Raw genomic sequence first — 13,302 nt, forward strand, 5'->3', positions numbered from 1 at the left:
TTACAGTCAATTTGCTGCTCTTTCCTTCTCAGCAGTGGAGAGAAGGGAACACCTGACATTCTTCCCCTGCTCCATGTGGCTCCCCTCTCCCCAGAGACAGACCTCCACGAATTTTCCCTGGTGTGAGTCCTTCCCACAGGATGCAGACATTTCCATACTGCTCCAGCGTGGGTCACCTCTGCATGTTGCAGCCCTCCTGGTGCTGAACCACAACAGTGGGGGCCACTTCTCCCATCAGAGTCCCAGCCTCCTTCTGGCACAGATGCCTGCTCCAATGTGGGGTCCTCCACAGGCTGCAGGCAGATCTCTGCTCCCTCCATGGGTGGCAGGGGGGTGGCCCTGCCATCTCACCATGGGGTACAGGAGTGTCTGCTCTGGAGCACCTCCCTCCCTCCCTCCTCCTTCTTTCTACTGACCTTGGTGTTCGCATAGGTGCACTTCTACCAACTCCTCCTCACAAGTCCCAAGACCCTCTTTGGTTCCCCTTCTTAAATATTTTATTACAGGGGTGCATCCATCATCACTAATTGGCTCAGTCTTGGCCAGAGGCAGACCCAACTTAGAGTTGGGGGAGCTTTTGAGAAGCTTCTCACAGGGGGCCACTCTTACCTCTTCATGTTTTATGTAAGGGTGCATCAGATACTCTAGTTTAAAAACATGAAAAGAGAGAAGACTGGGAACAGAAAGTGAAAAATATTACTATATTACAATATTATGTTTGCTCTAATGAAGGTTATAAAAAAGACATGGATATTATATTATTTATTTCATGGCATATTTTTGTTTTCTCTCCTCGCTTCTGAATGAAAGTACTTGAATAGGCAGATTCTTCTAAGCAGTACATTCCCAAAAGTAGACCAGAGTAGCCTGAGAAAGGAGAGTTTTGGCTGAAATTGAAGACAAGAAAGAAATCTATATCTCATAATAGACAACTAGTCTTTGACATTTTAAATATTCTTTCTTCATGTTTGTCATTTCTTGACTCTTTCTTTCCTGGAAGTCTTAGCTACTCAGTGTCTCACCCTTTACTCATATATCTTTTAAACAAGAACATAATTTTTACCCAGTGCTGGCAGCTTGTCATCTTTCTCACAAGAATTCATACTGATAGATGCTGATCTTGTGGTATATCCAAAACTGAAAGAATCTGCTTTTGTTTTTAGCTTAGTAAGATAAAATCTATAAACAACTCTGGTACATGAGGATGCGCTGAAGTACTGAAATCCATTTTTGTTTACACCTTTTTCTTCTCAGTGCAATTCTCTATTTTTTAACCTTTCACTTAAAGGAAGCTTGTCAGAGAAATCCTTTCCTGTTTGAGAGGGTCAGAAGGACAAGGACCTATCCTCCCCCCCGGCCCAAACATCCCTACCTGGAAGCCTGTTGTGCAAAGCTGGTGCAATACACAGAACTCGAAGAAGGTTACGCTACTTCTAGTCACTTGTAACAGCAGTGTTTGATCTCTCAGGAGAAAGTCCCCTGAAATCATTTTGTTGTTCCTCCTTCCTTGTTCTTTATTCAGTGATGAGTTCAGAAATAAGAGGCTAAGCTACAGAAACTCTGGGTTTATATTGTCGCCTGTTTTCAAGCCTGCAGAGTTCCTAAAAAATTTCACATCGTTCAGAAATGGATATACCCAACATCATGACAATAGACACAAAGACTCAGCATCTTGGTGTTTTACTCATATAATGTAATCCTCACTAATTAGGCTGGGGAAAAATCTGTTTAAAATATATCTCATGTATTAGACCACCATGATGCCATGTCATACCTCTGAAGAAGATGAAGTCTAACAAATAAAAAAAATAATCTTGAGAATAGTGTGGATTTGCAAAAGAGCAAATAAGATAATATAAAATTAAGGATTTGTTTAGTTGTTTTTTTTTATTGAGCAGGAAGCCTTGGGTGGCTGTAATTTTATTGCAGGGGACATTACCCTTGCTTAATATTAGAGTGGAAGTTCTCAAACACTTTCATCATGAGACTGTATCTCAATGGATATACAGAGCTCTACTACCATTTGCAGTCACACAAGGTCCGTATCTACCCTGATGAATTGCCTGAGATACCATCCTGTAAGCACTTAGCGTCTGGAGCAGCTCCTGCCCAACATGATCAGCCAGCTGTCTTAAAGCCACCAATAAGTGTTCTGCACACCAGAAATTCCAAAACTCTTCAGTGAACAAATATTTAGAGCACCCATGTCTGAAAAAATGTTCTCTTACTACATTTTTCAAACCAACAGAATAACTTTCAGAGAGACATAAAAGCAGCAAAAGGGCTCCAGAAAACACTATTTCAACAACATTACTCCTTTTAAGCTCTACAAAATTCATACATGAACACTCATACAAACTCATACATGCTCATAAATGTAATCTGTCATAATTTGTCAGGGCAACACAAACCTAGGGACAAAACTATGAGCACACTATAGTGTCATTCACTTTTGACCTTTCCTGTTTAGAAAAGGGCAGACAATTCCTGGTCATGCTCCATTAGCAAAAACCATCATGAAGAATCACACATCTCTGTTAGGACACTTCAGACATGCCCCCAAGCCCTGCTCCTGCACAGAGCAGTGGTAGTACAGCTCCACATGCAGAAAAAACCCACCTGCAAGTGCACAGGGACCAAACCAAACGTGGCCACTCCTCCATTCAAGGCATTGGGTTTCTTTCACTCAGCTGCCAGTTTTCACAGAACCTGGAGGAACTGCGTATCTTCATGGTTGCTCACATCAACCAGTGAAAGCGGCATTTTGGGATAAGGAGGTACAAATTCAGTAGGAGCACTGCTGAGAAGGTAACGTTAGGCTAAGAGGAAGCTGCAGTGACAATGTAGTGGGTAAGGAAGGACTCCTTGCACAGTGTATTTGCTTACAAGCCAAGTACTAACTAGCTCTAACTAGCAAAGTACTAACAACAATTAAACATTTCCAAAATTTGTTTAACTTGATTATAGTTCTAAGGGTTGTAAAACTTGGTTGTAACAATCTAATTTATGCTATTAAGCCTTTGAAATTTTTTGTCCTGACCACAAGAACTAATAGCTCATTTATTTTTGGCAGAGAAAAGGCTTGATAATGAGGGTTGTCTAGTTCTTGTATAATTCTCTTACTAAAAAGGGAAAAAGTAAATATTATAGATGTTTTATAGTCTGATACTACACACAAAATATTACTAGTACTCTGACAGTTTCAGCTGCATATTGGTAGCTGGTTTAAAACCAACTGTAGAATAACTTCAAAATACATTACATATATATATAATACTCATAACAGGATTCTATCAAATAAGAAAGTAAAACCTGTGCTTTTTAAAAGACACAGAAGGACATTTTTGTGATATTCGGACAATAGATGTTGTTTATGATCTAACTCTGAAAGAAGCTTATCAGACCTATGTCCAACAACTGCTGCATTATAGCATGACTTAGTGCTACAAGGAAGTAAATTATTTAGTAAATGTTTGAATCGCTGAAGTTTATAATAGAAGATTTTACATCCTTTGCTGTCAGCACTTCTCACCCTCATATATCAAAACTCAAAAAAAAAAAATCATTAGGACATCACTTCTCAGAGTAGCAGCTTGAATAGATTTGTAGACCAGAGCTTTACGATTAATTAGGAAGACAATAAGTATTCCAGAAACTGACCTGCTTCTGTAAAGGTTATTTTGTTTATTTTTTCTAATTGCATTCCTTCCAGGAATGCAGAATCTACATCCAGGAGACATCTGTAAAATATGGCATATTAGGAAAGTTTGGTGTATTTGGAAGGATTGTCACCTAATACATTTATGAAGCACATACAATTTCAGATAGCTACATACAACAGGAGGTCAGAGTGTTATAATCTCAAATAAACCAGCAGCTATAGGAATACTTATTAAAACTTCTAGAAGTACACAGCATATCTGACCTTATTAAATTGGCATCCATTAAGGATATGGCCTAAGCCAGTGATGAGCTACAGGGAAAGTTTCATACCCACTGCAGTGTACAAATTCGATGTGTTCAGCCACTTAAATTTCCAAATTGTTGAGACTACAGCTCCTGTTATCAGAGCACTGTATTTGATGTAATCCCCCAAACAAGTTTTTTAGATAACAAAAAGGTAAACATGTCTATGCAGAATTTAACTTTGCAGCCCACCTAGATTGCCAAATTTCAGCTGGTATGTGTTGTCCAAAATCTGTCACACTAAATAAGCATTGCGTAACATGTATCTCCCAACCTCTGAGCTGGGCTCCACTCATCTATATTAGGAGACAGAAGACAAGGACTAAGAACGACTGTCGGGCATTTGTGTCTTTGGAGATGAGACTGAAGATATATTCTCATTTTCGCAAGTTGCTGAATTTAAGTAACTTCCTTTGTTAAAGACCTATTCAGAATTGTCAAATGTGATTTCAGGTAAGAAAAAAACTGAATTATTCTCTACTGTAGAAGGGGGGAGTAGTCAAAAGCTAAAAGCATATTTGTTGAATAAATCTTCTTTATTCTGAGCTCAGACAGTTTTTGTTCTACAAAAGCATCTGAAATAAGATGGCATCTTGAGATGTACAATTATTCACTTCTATTGAAAAAATATCAGGTGCTTTATGACCATCAGTATTATTCAATACTTAAGTGGCAGAGTTCAGAAGTTTTTGGTTTACTGATCTGTTTGACTTGAAGCCCCACCAGAGATAATATAGTTATATCATAAATAATTCTTCTGATTTCTAATAGGTCTTCGTATCCCATAATTATCTTCTACTTTGTGAAACTGTAGAGAGTTTCTTCTACCTAATGGGTCATTTTCTTCAGGGCAAAAGGAAAATGACCTATTAGATAAAAAATAATTCAATCTGCATGCTGTCTTTTCCATGTCAAAGGAATGATCAGGAGGACACTTAATAGTGGTAGTTCTGAGTGCATAGCCACCATGTTAATGGTTAATGACAGTGACAGTGGCAGTGGCACTTAGCTGAAGCAGTTAACTGCTTATAATCACTGTGGGGCATGCCACTGGATTCAGTTAGCATTACACTGAACAGTTTATCACTCTACAAATCAAATAAACTATCTTTCAGCCTTGGCGATTCTACCGATACTACTTTTTTTACATATCTATTCAGAAGTATGTATCTCTGGAATCAATCTGTATTCATGCCCCTACAAGGGCAAAAAATAGATTGTCTCACAGATGACACAGAAAGGGGAAAGCAAACAAAATCTTCACTGATTATTGAAAAGGAGGAAGGGAAATCAGATTGCTTTTTGATAAGGGACAAAACAAATAATAAATTACATGAGAAGCAGCATGCAAATGTTTCCATCATATTCAACACCTTTTATTTTGTGCCTACCTACGTGGAGCAATGAAGTGCTTTCCATGAGCCTTTGCCATGTGCTTTCCATGCTGCTCCAGAGCAGAGGTCCTTCTTTCTCATCCTACTGCAAGGACCCTCAAACAGCGAGGGAAGGGCACCCTTTAACATTTGCACACACAGCAGAGCTGGCAAACACTGACAGATATCTGCAAAAGCCAGCACAAACATTTGCTACAGCTGACAGATCATATCAAGTTTTAACTGGAACATTAAAAAGGTTTTCTGTGAGCCCTGCCAAATTTTCTCCCGCTTCTGGGCAGCTAGAGTGAACAACTTATATGCGTCTTAACAAGTATTTTTCTTCAGCGCTTTTCCTCCTTCCAGAAGTCAACCAGCCTGATTTTACTTAACTTTTCTAAAATAATATATCAATAACATTATCAGGCTGGGAACAGACATGTTTTTCTTCAGTTTAAACGTAAAGGGACACATGAATAAATCAGCAGCCAAGAAGCTCTTGGATCATCAATTTTGCCTATAATTAAATCTGGGCATTACAGTCATCCTGTGGGCTTTTTCTGTTTTAAAAACTCTACTCTAGTCAACTTCCTCCCCTACAAATAACCTTGGAAGGGAAACAAAGACCTTCGACAGTATTTTTGCTGAAGATATTCTTAGTAAAAAAATTATTTGTGAGATCTCTTGATAATAATAGAAGCTAGAAATGTCTTTGTGAAACATGCTTTATTCACTTTTCCCATGCCTGTTTTGTGTAAATTTGTTTAATCATCTAACACTTCAGCACTTATGACAGAGATATTGAAAAATAAAATCTATATATGAATCCCAGTCATCACTTCCAGGGATACTTTCAAATTGTGAAAAACGGGCAATTTAATTTTAAGAAAGCATCAACACTGCAGGGAGCACCAGCAGACCTATCTCCCCTAGCGAGCAAGGCATCATATAAGCAATTCCATTCTCTTGGAGCCAAAGTATCCCCCCATTCCTGACTGCACCTTTAGCTTTTGCAGGCTGTCTAGCTTATGGCTTTGCCAGAAACCTCCACGTGGTCCATAAAATAGTGCAGCACAAGCTGTACCATCTCATGTCATAGATGCTAGCAACCCCTTTCCCGCCTGCCCCCTTTTCAGGTGCATTTCACACCTGATTTAGGATTTTGTTTAGCTGCTGACTGTTGGGTTGACATGCAGCATGTGGCAGTCATTTCACATGTAGCACAACCAAAGCCTGTCTCATCTCCAGAACAACATGCAGAGAGCTGCCTGGGTGAAAAAGGAGGGTGATTTCCAGCCTACCCACTTTTCCCCTTCTGCCTCCTCCTCCCATTTGTCTCGTGCCCCTGTTCAAACAGGAACAGTCAACTGTGGTGATGTAATTTGACGAGCAAAAACCTATGTGGGAGCTGGCTGTGGCTGACATCCACGGTGCCAGCTAGCACTGCACACATAGGCATGGTTTTGTCATTTTATTCTTAAACAACTACCTTCCTTGTTCGCTCCGAGCACAGCGATGTCAATGTGCTGTACGAGGTGAAGACGCTGAGCAGTGGCTCAGTCCCTGATAGACAAACGTAGCCCAGGACTTGAGCCGAGCCACATTCCAGCTGTTACCCCTGTGGTTGTCAGCACGGGCAAGTCATGAACTGGCTCCCACTCTGACCCACCCAGCCACCAGCCCATCTCCTGCCATGACAGCCAGGCTCTCACCTGTGTCTCAGGCTTCCTCTACAGAAGGAGTTTCCCACCAGGCTGCTTTAATTCTGGCAGACTTCCTAGGGACATCTAGGAGAGCTGACTAGGGAAAAAGAAACAGTCTAACCCTTGAGTTTATTCAAGACGATCTCCAACAACTTCATAATCAGTGTTGCACAGGGAAGGTCATGCCCACCTAAGTGTCTTGCTATTTGGGGGTGGGGGGGTGGGGGGTAAAAACACTATTTTAGAAAAAATATCAATCTGTCATATTTATGATCTTTAAATCCTGTCTGTGGTGAGGCAAGATAACCACAAAGACTTCTCACAAAGTGTTTCTGGAGGAAAAGCGGAACGCTGTAGCTCTCTACTGCCCTGTGTCCATAGATTGTGCAGACAATCTGGGAAGGTTGTCACACCCCACCTCCCTGTGAACATTGGCCACCTTATCATTCATGTGGAGCCGGTTCCTTCTCAGCACTCTCGGGCTGGCACACCAGGGCGTGCATCCCTGGTGCACACCCTGGGCACAGGGCTGAAAAGGGAGGGAAGGAATCCCTGAGTAATTAATAAGTTTGTTTACCAGCTGGTCTGGCCCTGTCTTGCCTTTGCATACTCCCCCTGGCTCTTCCTAAGGCACTCATCCAAGCTGTGCTCTGGGGCTTAGTAGCAATGACTCCAGCCTTAATGATCCTGAACACTTTTTACTTTTCAGGACCCAAAAACTTTTTAAAATGCTTCCATAAAAGGCGGAAGAATATATTCAATTGGCACCAGAAGGACCTGGGAGGGAGGTATCCCACTGAATTCAGAGAGCCAAAGGACGGAAGCAGGCATCCCATTTGATTCTCTACAGAGGTGACTTGGGGAAAATCCCCTGATCACTTTCTGAAGCTCATGCTGGAAACACCTCCTGGGCAGGGAGCAGAAGGATGTCCTCCTGTTCCCCCTCCCTAATGGGGTTGTCCTGTCTTGTTCTGACCACAGCAATTTATTGACTGCCTGGCTAGATCTCCAACTTGGATTTAGAGAAGCTTGAAAGGTCACAGTAGAATGTAAGTTTCTTTGGTGGGCTCCTAGGTAATTTGCCTACTGAATGTTACTGACAACGGATGGCTTCTTTTCAGGGCAATAGCTACGAAGGTATCTTCTGACAGTCAGTAACAGGCAGTTTTCCATCAGCTTAAACCCAATTCCAGCACCTGGTTAATGGTTATTCCAGGATCCTTCTTCAGGTGGCTTCTAGATGAACAGAAGACACTGGTTAGGTGTGGAAAAGAGCTTTGTGCCACACAAGGACTCCAACCAATGTGAACAGGAAAGACAGAATAGGAAGAGGCTGATAATCTTTCAAGATGCATAAGTGGAAAAGCTAATAATTGCTAGCACTTCCCATACACTAGACAACTGCTGGTAACCTATATGCACACCAATATCCACACGCCAAAGTGCACTGAGAACCTAGCCCAGGAGAGATCAGTCCTTGGGAGATGGAGTCTAACTGATGGTCATGACAGCAGTGCCCACGCACCGTTGTATCTTCATATTGTTCTTCATGTAATCCAGTTTCAAGGGAAAATACTCCTCATATTTCAGTCCATACTCTTTTTATAATGTTAGCTTTGCAGTCACATATGCACTGCTGTATCAGCTAAAATACTGCTTGTGAGACAGACTTGGATTTTTAACAATTTTGCAACCTGCTCACATAGCACAGGTTTGTTTCTACTATTTTACTCAACTATGGTGAGGCAGCAGGAGAGGCTGTTACTATCAAGGGGTTCATCATCACTGGCTGCCATGGGGCCAGCAGATTTCTCTATACCACACTGAGACCCTGAATCTACTTTTTATGGATATACTCTTTGTTTATGGTCTCCAAGTGCTAAGAGCTAAGGTGCCTTGGTTTCTGCAACAGCAATGATTCTTTCTTATCTTTTACCAGAATTAGAACATTTGATACTTTCTTTGTACCTTTCCTCCTAGAGACTCCCTTCCCTAGAACCTCTTTTCCTAAAAACACACAAACTCAGGAAGTTCCCATGTCTTCTGCTTGCCAAACTAAGAGTAACGGTGAGCTCTGATTATAGCCTAGAGGCTGCTCGCAGTGGAGAGGAGAGGTTTACATGCCAGAGAAATGGAGAGGAAGGCACTTTTAGCTTATGCCCCAGGAACTGCTTGTACAGCTCCTGAATGCCTCACTCCAAACCCATGGAAGCAAACACTTGAGGTTTTGACCTGGTGGTCCATACACCAATAAACACTGGGGAAGACTTTTTGCCCAGGTTCACAAGCTGTGTTACAAGCACCACTGGGTAACTTTTGCATTCAAACAAGACCCATATGAACAGAGCAGGGGAAAAGAAATATTGAGTTGGGGCAGAATAATTGCAAGAAGGATGCCACATGGATTTGGGACTAGTATTTTGCCTGAGAGTACCCCAAGTATGGGTGCACCAGAAGCACCAGATGTGCCTTAAGGGTTCATAACAGAAATGTGAGAACACTGTGGCATAGGGATCCCTTTCTAGGGTGTTCCTCAGAAGCAGCTGAAGACAGTGTATATGACGCCATGATGTCTGCAAGCCTCTGCCTCCACGGAACAAGATGTAACAGATCTACCACCTTGTAAAACCACTCCTAATTTAGGGTCCCAGGTTGCCAGTAATGCACTAGCACTCCCAGTGAGGCCCATATCCCTCTACTACAACCCCATCCATCTCCTTAAATGTCCCAGTCACATAGTCTTACCTAGACACACTTTAGCTGCCTTGCTCACAGCCATGCCCTAATCTTAACCACACATAGAAAAAAGGCACTAAATTGTATCATCTGGGTCAGACAAGATAACAGACAACATTGGGTGTGACACACACATAAAAACACATCAAATAAAACACGTGGCAAAATGGAACTGTGCCAGTGAAATGGCCTGTGAATTACTAGAAAGTTATTTTTCCTTCCAAAACTATATAGCCCAGAAACCAAACAAATAAACCAGGGATAAGAAATAAGAGATGTACAGTATATTTTTTCAATACTGCTATGAAGAAGGGGCTAAAAACTGCTGAGTCTGGAAACCTTTACTACCGATATACTAACCTTCATTAACTAAATCTGCTATTGCTGTTGCTCCTTCAAAATTAAATGCCTTTTTTATAGGAATCTACTTTGAAAGAGACTCAAATCTTCAATGCAAAGCAGGGCATGCTAAAATGCATTTCTGAAATCACAACAGTTTATTAAAGACTGATTATTAGAACGTAGTAACTGTGATGCTAGGCAAAGAGAGTCTGGACGACCATGATTAGCTTTGGTCCTTCACCACCATTTTGAAAAATGTGACTGTTGAATATTTTCAGAACAATTTCTGAATGTCATTTAAAACAATAAAAAAAGCTACTATTGACCACTCAATTATTACTTCTAGTTTTAGAGTTTACACCGTTACTTGATCTATTTTTGTAGGCTAGAACAATTCATAGCTCTTCACACGTTTTCATTTCAGGTCACTTGCCATCTTTGAAAGCAAGTGTTGTTACCTCTGCTGAAGGAGAGAACATAAATCAAAGACACTGAAAGGCTCAAACACCACAGAACAAGCACACACGTATCCATTCACTGCTTCAAAGTCAGCCCTTTAAAATGGTTACAATAAAACAAAAAACATGGTACCTGCACAACGTTCTTATGAAATACATTTTCTAGGTCTTCATGTAATATTTAAATGTACTTTCTCTGTGAAAAAATAAATTCAAGTCTCAGCATGCACCATTTTGATTTGCCAAGTGTTGTTTATCAGGTAAATTGCATTAGCACTCCATATTTTAACAGCAATTTTGCTTCCTTCTTACCACCCCCTCCCGCTCTAACCACACACTGATCTCACACTCACTGTGAACAAGGGAGAAAAAGCGTGTTTGTAATGGGGATCTTCAAAGACAGAGATGAGTTTGGAATTACTTTAGGGTAACTCCAGACAGCAGCGAAATAAATGCCAGAAATAAGTCAAGGCTTCAAAGTGGAGATGCTCTATTTCCAGCTGAGTTTCTAACCTGCAGTCTACGCTTTTTCTGAAAAACAAGCATGTAAGCTAGGCTTGCTGAAGTCAGGGCGAAGCAGGCATACGCTTGCAGGATTAGCCCACATTTACAATAGTTACCTCTGTTTTAAACAATTACTTTGTGTTGACTGATTTTTAAAAAAATCAATTTTAAGAACAAACTTCCTCTTAGAGATAGTTTACTACCATGCAATAAATGCAGCTCCTTGGTAGTAAAGAGTGCATTTCATGAGATTTTTTTTTTTTAAGTGCATGGATTTAAACATCTTGCTGGACCAAACAAGTCAAGTAAAAGTTGTCAAGACTGGAAAGGCATGGTTAGCAAAAGGAAGAAAACCCTGAAGTTCACATAACTCATCATATTTAAATTTGTTTTCACACTTGGAGAAATTAGTCAGCTTTTTGTTATGTATGAAGGACACAGAATATCCTTTCCTAAAATAAGCATTTATTCAGAGAAGGGATTTTACAGAAAAAACCCAAAACTTTCAGATAGAAAAAAAATGTCTTTCAATTAATTTAGTAACATACCTAAACCCTTCATCAGAATGGTTGTAATGGGACACACATTTATTAACATACATCCAAAGCAAAGAGAAATAACCATCAGTATCTCTCAATATATTAGCAAGATTTAAGACCTGAAACTTATTCCTCGGGTAGACTCTGGTTCTACAAAATTGCAGATATTTAATTTTACTGCCTAGCACAGTGGCTCCACTGAAGTTGCTGTCACTTTCCTGGGTGACCCTCTACCTGCTTTTAAACCAGGAGGAAGACTCCCAGGTTGCTTAAAAAAAAAAAAAAAAAAAAAAACAAAAACAAGAAGAAATGGAGTAATATTTCAGGGACAGTTTATCGTAGGTACACGAGAGGAGAGGAGATGGGAAATTGAGAAGAAAAGTTCAGTAAATGCCTTTTTGTACTTGTGTATGTAACACTGTAAAAAAGAGCCACCACTAAAAGACACATAAGTTCACACAAATCATAAAATGTAATTGATTATAACTTTGGGAAAACACTCTTAAAAACACAACACGAAAACCAAATGAACCTCTAAGACCCTGAAATGCGATGAATTTTTCATAATTATCTGCAAAGACTATTGCTGCTACCAAACCTCCCCCCACCTCCCCGAAACTGCACTTTTTAAAATGGGAAAAGCAAGAGCAAATGCATTGACAGAAACTCCCCCCACCCCAACCCGGTCTTTCTTCTGTGGCTCACTAAAGCAGAAGCAGGATTTTGATAATTTGCCCAGGCTGAAATATTAATTTCTCCCCCATTGAAGAGCCCGGCCGAGGCAGAGGCCGTGCCCTGTGCCCACAGCCTGCCTGCAGGCTGTTGCACCTCGGGTGAGCGGGGACCGGAGCTCCGGGAGAAAGTGTCGAGGCTGCTCTGCTTCATCTAAAGAGAGATGGATGTTTGGGAGCGCATTCCTGAAACCGAGCCTTCTCCCCGGTGACCTGAACTAGCGCGCCTCTTCCTACCTGCAACCAAACCTCAGTTACAATAATTCAACAGCAGGTAGGAGAGCTGTGACTGGGGGGGTGGCAGCGAGAGCCCAGAAGCTGGTGGCAAGTTCTTGCTCCTGGGGTTGAGCGTGCTGACCCACAGGCTGGAAGCCCAGAGGGGTGCAAGACTTTTCTCCGTGCCGCCGGGCCAGCGCGGGCCAAGCCTGGCTTACACACCAGGCTCTGAGATAGAGTCCCGGCTGGGAAGGTGGGTAGTGCCCCTGGCAGCCAGGAGTGAGGAGCCTGAGTCCCACTCCTGCTGCCTTGCACCACACCATCTCCTCGACACTGGTAGTGCTGCTCTTAGGAAACTCCCCCTTCCCAAAATCCCTTTATTTGACATGTTGATAAAATCTTTATTGGCATCTTCCTGTACTGCAAGACAGGAAGATAAAATAATTATTGCTTTCTATTGAAGGAATAAGTTTTTCCACAGCTTGATAACAAAGATTTCCTGTGAGCTTCCCACGCTTCCATAATTCTTATCTTAATAGTTTTCCGGAATTTTTTTTTTTTTTTCCCTTTTCTAACCTCCATTGGAAAAATTACCATGAATTCTCACAAAAAAAAAAAAAAAAAAAAAAAAAAAAAAGAAAAAAAAAAGAAAAAAAAAGAAATATACATTACATTTACATAAAAGTAAGATATAATTCTGCATTAAAAACCAGTGTATCATCCAGTTCACATTT

This window comes from Tyto alba, unplaced genomic scaffold (genome assembly GCF_018691265.1).
Source record: "Tyto alba isolate M040663 unplaced genomic scaffold, T.alba_DEE_v4.0 Super-Scaffold_9, whole genome shotgun sequence".
NCBI classification, from domain to species: Eukaryota; Metazoa; Chordata; class Aves; order Strigiformes; family Tytonidae; genus Tyto; species Tyto alba.